The following is a 6,425-nucleotide window of genomic DNA, read 5'->3' as shown; positions in this document are numbered from 1 at the left end:
CTATGAGTCGGTTCCGACTCGATGGCACATGACAACAACAACAACATCCCTGTTCATGTGAGTCCTGTGGCGGCACTGCAGAATAAGCACTGAGATGACAACCATGAAGGTCAATGGTTCAAACCCACCAGCTGCTCTTCGGAAACCCTATACAGAGTTGTTATGAGTCAGAACCAACTCAACAGCATTTAACAACAACATCCCTGTTCATAGCCATGGAGATGGCAAAAATGGCTAAGTGCCATCCCTAGGCCTATAAGTTAGCAGTTCAAAACAACTCAGAGGGGCCTAAGAAAAAAGCCTGGCTTCCCAAAGATCACAGCCTTGAAAACCCTATGGAGTATGGCCCTACTCTGCAACACATGCTGTTGCCATAAGTGGGAACTGATTTAAGGCAAATGGTTTGGATTCAGTTTTGTCACTATTCACACCTGCTGCTGTTCTAATCAAGACTGAGTCTGTTTCCTCTCTCTGTGTTTCCAGACAGGCCTTGTGACTTACTCAGACCATGGGACTGTAGCCAGTGGCACCCTGCTGGTCCCACACCTCAGTAGCCTGCATTTTCCCTTTCTGAGTCATTGTGTAAGAGAAAAGGGCAGTTGAAGCACATGAGTAAAGGCATCTTCATTCCTCCAGCCCCTGCCAAGACATCCCAGACACTGCCTCCACCTGGAACAGAGACAAACAGTCCCCATGAGACACTGCCCAAATTGCAGAGTCAGCACAAATACATTACTGCTGTTATTTTAAGCCATTAGGTTTTAAACTATGTTGTGGAGAATAGTATTCTGAAACACTCAATTGTGCTCATGAGGAATCTGTACATAGATCAAGAGGCAGCTGTTAGAACAGAACAGGGAACATGGAATGGTTTAAAATTAGGAAAGGTGTGTGCCAGGATTATATTCTTTTCACCATATTTATTCTAACTGTATGCTGAGCAAATAATCCGAGAAACTGGATTATATGAATAAAAACGTGGCATCAGGATTGGAGGAAGCCTCATTAACAACCTGTGGTATGCAGATGATACAACCTTGCTTGCTGAAAGCAAAGAGGACTTAAAATGCTTACTGATGACGATCAAAGACCACAGACTTCAGTATGGATTGCATTTAAATGTAAAGAAAACAAAAATCCTCATGACTAGAACAATAAATAACATCATGATAAATGGAGAAAAGATTGAAGCTGTCAAATACTTCATTTTTCTTGGATCCACAGCCAACACGCATGGAAGTAGCAGTCAAGAAATCAAACGATGTATTGCATTAGGCAAATCTGCTGCACAAGCCATTTTTCAAGTGTTGAAGAGCAAAGATGTCAGTTTGAGTACAAAGGTGCATCTGATCCAAGCCACAGTATTTTCAATAGCCTCGTCCGCATGTGTAAGTTGGACAATGAATAGGGAAGACCTAAGAAAACCTGATGTGTTTGAGTTATGGTGTTGGAGAATATTGGAAAGTATTATGGACTGCCAGAAGAACAAACAAATCTGTGTTGGAAGAAACACAGCCAGAATGCCCGTTAGAAGCCAGTATGGGCAGACTTTATCTCTCATACTTCAGACATATTATCAGGAGAGATCAGCCCTTGGAGAATGACAGTATTCTTGGTAAAGTGGAGGGTCAGTGAAAAAGAGAAGACCCCTCAACAAGATGGACTGGTACAGTGAGCAGCCATGTTCTCAGGTGTAACGATTGTGAGGTTGGCACAGGAACAGGGAATGTTTCATTCTTGGAACCAACTTGACAGCACCTAACAACAACAACAACAGAGGTTTGAGATTGTTTGCAATGCGGCATTAGATAAAATATATTAACAAATATAAAACTTTTAAACAAACAAATATAAGACTTCTAAGTTAGAATGAAAGGTCTACCAGCGTCAGAGGATCCATCTTCAAAATAAGCACCGACTCTTAGGACTGAAGGGAGTGCAGTAGCTACATACAATAAACACTGGACTGTGAACCACAAGTTCAGTGGTTTGAGCTCACCTGTTGCTCTGTGGGAGAAAAATGAGACTTTCTGCTCCCACATACATTTACAGCCTTGTAAACCCTATATAGGGTGGCTTTGAGTTGAAAGCGACTAGATGGCATTTAACAACAACACAGGACTGAAAGGCTGTTGTATTAATCTAAAAGACGTCATTGCTTTTAGTAAAATTAAGACTCAGAGTATATCTTATAGAGAGTTAAGGAGAAAGTGAATTGTAAAAAAGTGGAAATATGCAACATGCAAGGGTAAAGCACTCGTTCTAGACATTAGAGGAGTCCCCTGGGTGGCACAAACCACCAACCAAAAGGTTGTCAATTTGAATCCACCCAGGGAGCTCTGGTAGCGTAGTGGTTACGAATCGGGCTGCGAACCTCATGGTCAGCAGTTCAAAACTACCAGCTGTTCCATGGGAGAAAGATGAAGCTTTCTGCTCCTATAAAGATTTACAGCCTTGGAAATCCTGTACAGGGTCGTTATGAGTAGGAACCGACTCCACGGCACATAACAACAACAACAATGAAGCCTCAGAACAAAGACCTAGTGAACTGCTTCCTACAGATTACAGTCAAGAAAACCTTATGGAGTATAGTTCTATCCTGAAATGTGGGATTACTATGAGTCAGAATCTACTCTCAACAGCAACTGCTTTTTTTTTTAGGGAGCATTTTTTAAAATGCAGGAACCGGGGTGGCATAGTGGTTAAGTCCTTGGCTATCAACCAGAAGGTCGGTGGTTCAAGCCTACCTGCCACTCCATAGGAGAACTATGTGGCTGAAGAAGGTAAGGCTGTAGAACTGGAAAGGAAGGGAATAATGGACAGCATTTCAAAATCAAAAGAGAAACACACAGAAGGTTTTGTTGAGTGGGTTCCCAAAGAATTTCAAAACATTTCCTGTAGCCTCAAGGATGAAACTTTTGCATGCATATTAAACAGTGTGAAAAACCATAAACCAAATTGAAATATGCTATCCTTTTTGGATGGGAATATGATTAGAGGACACTTTCACTTACTTGATTTTTTTTCACAGTGTGAGTATTACTTTGATAATTAGATAAAGGAGAATTCATTTTTTTAAAAAAAGCATCTGCTTAAGGATTCAATAGATGATTGAAAAAACAAAAGAGGAAAACTGTGGAATGGAATTTGAACTTCTAATAGAAAGCAGATTTAGTGGAACTCTGGGACAATCCCTGACTCAATTGCTCTGAGATCATCTTTAAGATCCTTGAACCAAAACAACTCCATGAAGTCATCTTTAAATGAAATTATTTGCTGTTGTTGTTCAGTTCTGTCAAGTCAATTTTGACTCATAGCAACCCTGTATAGGGTTTCCAAGGAGCAGCTGGTAAATTTGAACTGTCGACCTTGTTGTCCAGTGCTTATCCTACAGCACCACTGGTAAAGGATGTTTGAAGTGTGCTCTTCTAAAGAATTATCTATATGAGATCAAATTGACAACAGTAACTCTAAAACAGACGGGAAGTATAGGAGACAAAGAGTCAATGGTGGTGAAGCAATATGGATAGAGATACCAAGAATGCTACCTAAACACTAAGAAAATAACCAATATTATTGAACTGTGTTGGCAGAAAATGTTGAATGGATGTATGTTTTGCTATGCATATTTTCACTAAAAATAACATTAATAAGTAAGTATCTGGAAATTTTTTAATTAAGTAACTTTAACAATCACTGTACAACTATGAAAATTTAAATGTCTATTAAGATGAGCCAACCTAATACTGTCTGTTTTAAGGTAAGTCTTGGACTGTGTAACTAGAGAAATAAAACTATTCATACCCTTTGGCCTACTAAATTTCACATTATGATTATGCCTCAAAGAAATGACCAGAAAGCAAAAAAGTAGTTTGTACAAAGATGATCATAGAATGCTACTTATAATACTGGACAAATCTCAAAAGTTCAACAATAGAGGTAAGGCTAAGCACACTGGTCCATTATCAAGATGGAAAACGAGGGATGCTAACTAGAGTGTGAACTAGGTGGATACACGAAAATGTTCACTGAAGTTAAATAAACCGTCAACAAGACATCTCTAGGTAACGATGGTGACTATGTAAACTAGATTGTGTGGATTTTAAAAGAGCAGAGACTAGCATGGAAGGATATAAATAAAATCTGTTTTTAAAAAGTGGACCAACATTTCTTATTGTTATGGTGGTGTGTGCTATTGACTTACCTAAAGCAGAATTACCTAGCTTGTTTGTTTGTTTCTTTTTTAGCATTATGGATCATTTTCAATTTCAGAGTTATTTTTTATTGTGTTATATGCCTGGAAAAGGTGTCAAATTGAATTGAATCTGATCTCATATTTCTTTGTTGACTAAATCCCTGCTATTGTTTATTTTATTGTGTATTTTGCTGTTGTTGTCAAGAAAATACACAGTAAAGCATACACCAATTCAGTGATTGCATAACCATTCCACACCCCCTTTTCTGTGTTAGTATGTGTATTCTTTTCACTTCCTGTGGCTGACTATTTCAGTGTTCTTCACCCACTGCAGGAAAGCAATTGAACACCCACAGTAGTGTTTGATCAGTGACATCAAGCCAGTATTTTTTTAAGAGTGTGGATGCAGCAAAGGTTAGACCAGGATGTCACTGCCATTTGCTATGGCAGATTTGTGGCGGGTATCCTTTTCTTGTCCTTTTCATGCCAACCAAGTGATGAGATATACTCTTTTATTAATGAAGGGAAAGGCCTATCAGAATTGAATGTCTAATTTCTTTAAAAATATCTTTCAAACATTCCAGGAAACACAGAGCATAATATAATAAATAAACAGCCAAATCCTATTTGTGTCCCTTTCCAGTCCTATTCACCCCCTCCTTCTCCAGAGTTCACAGTATTTGATCTGGGTGTATGTCCTGCCTTTGCATTTTTACCACTTAATTATGGATCTATAAATAATATATTGTTGTTAGGTGCCATCAAGTCGGTACTGACTCATAGAGACCCTATGCACAGCAGAATGAAACACTGCCGGATCCTGGCCCAACCTCACTACTGTTGCCACGCTTGAACCCATTATGCTGCCACTTCACCAAACCATCTCACTAGGAGTCTTCCTCTTTTCCTCTGACCCTCCACCTTACCAAACATGATATCCTTCTTCAGAAACTGGTCCCTCCTGACAATATGTCCGAAGTATGAGAGTTTGGCCATCCTGGGCTCCAAGGTGCACTCTGAATGCACTTCTTCCAACACAGATCTGTTGGTTCTTTTGGCAGCCCATGGTACTTTCAATAGTCTCCTCCAACACCATAACTCAAAAGCATCAATTCTTCTACGGTCTTCCTTATTCACTGTCCAGCTTTCACATGCGTATGAAGTTACTGAAAATACCATGGCTTGGGTCAGGTGCACGTAAGTCCTCAAGCTGATATCTTTGCTCTTCAACACTTTAAAAAGGTCTTATACAGCAGATTTGCCTAATGCAATACGTCATTTGATTTCTTGACTGCTGCTTCCATGAGTGCTGATTGTTGATCCAAGGAAAATGAAGTCCTTGATAACTTCAATCTTTTCTCCATTGATAAGAATGTTGTTTATTGGTCCAGTGGTGTGGATTTTTGTTTTCTTTACATTGAGATGCAATACATACCAAAGGCTGTGCTCTTTGATCTTCATTAGTAAATGTTGTAGGTCCTCTTCACTTTCAGCAAGCAAGGTTGTATCATCTGCATACCACAGGTTGTTAATGAGTCTTCCTCCAGTCCTGATGCCATGTTTTTCTTTATATAAGCCAGTTTCTCAGATTATTTGCTCAGCATACAGGTTGAATAAGTATGGTGTAAGAATAAAACCCTGTTGCACACATTTCTTAATTTTAAACCATTCCGTGTTCCCATGTTCTGTTCGAACACCTGCCTCTTGGTCCACGTACAGATTCCTCATGAGCACAATTAAGTGCTCCAGAATACTCAACTTCGCAATGTTGTCCATAGCTTGTCATGATCCACAGAATCGAAAGCCTTTGTGTAGTCAGTAAAACACAGGTAAACATCTTTCTGATATTCTCTGCTTTCAGCCAAGACCTTTAAAATAAATAATATAGGATGTTATTTTATTTACTTCAAAATAGAAATGACGTCATAATTCCACACCCTACTGCAACTTCTTTGTTCAATTTACATCACATTTATTTTTTAACTTTTTACTGTGAATTGAGTGAAGATTTACAGTTAAGATCATCCGTTTTACATTCAACAAATCATACACTGTTACTTCACATTACTTTTGAAATATATCCATGTCATTACATATAGCCATAATTTTTTTTTGAAAAATTTTATTGTGAAATATAACAATTTGCAATTTTAACCATTTTTAAGTGTAAATTCAGTGACATGAATTACATTTACCATACTGTTGAATCATCACTATTCCCAAGTTTTTT

This window comes from Chrysochloris asiatica, unplaced genomic scaffold (genome assembly GCF_000296735.1).
Source record: "Chrysochloris asiatica unplaced genomic scaffold, ChrAsi1.0 scaffold00313, whole genome shotgun sequence".
Classification (NCBI taxonomy): Eukaryota; Metazoa; Chordata; class Mammalia; order Afrosoricida; family Chrysochloridae; genus Chrysochloris; species Chrysochloris asiatica.
This window is presented reverse-complemented; position numbering follows the sequence as displayed.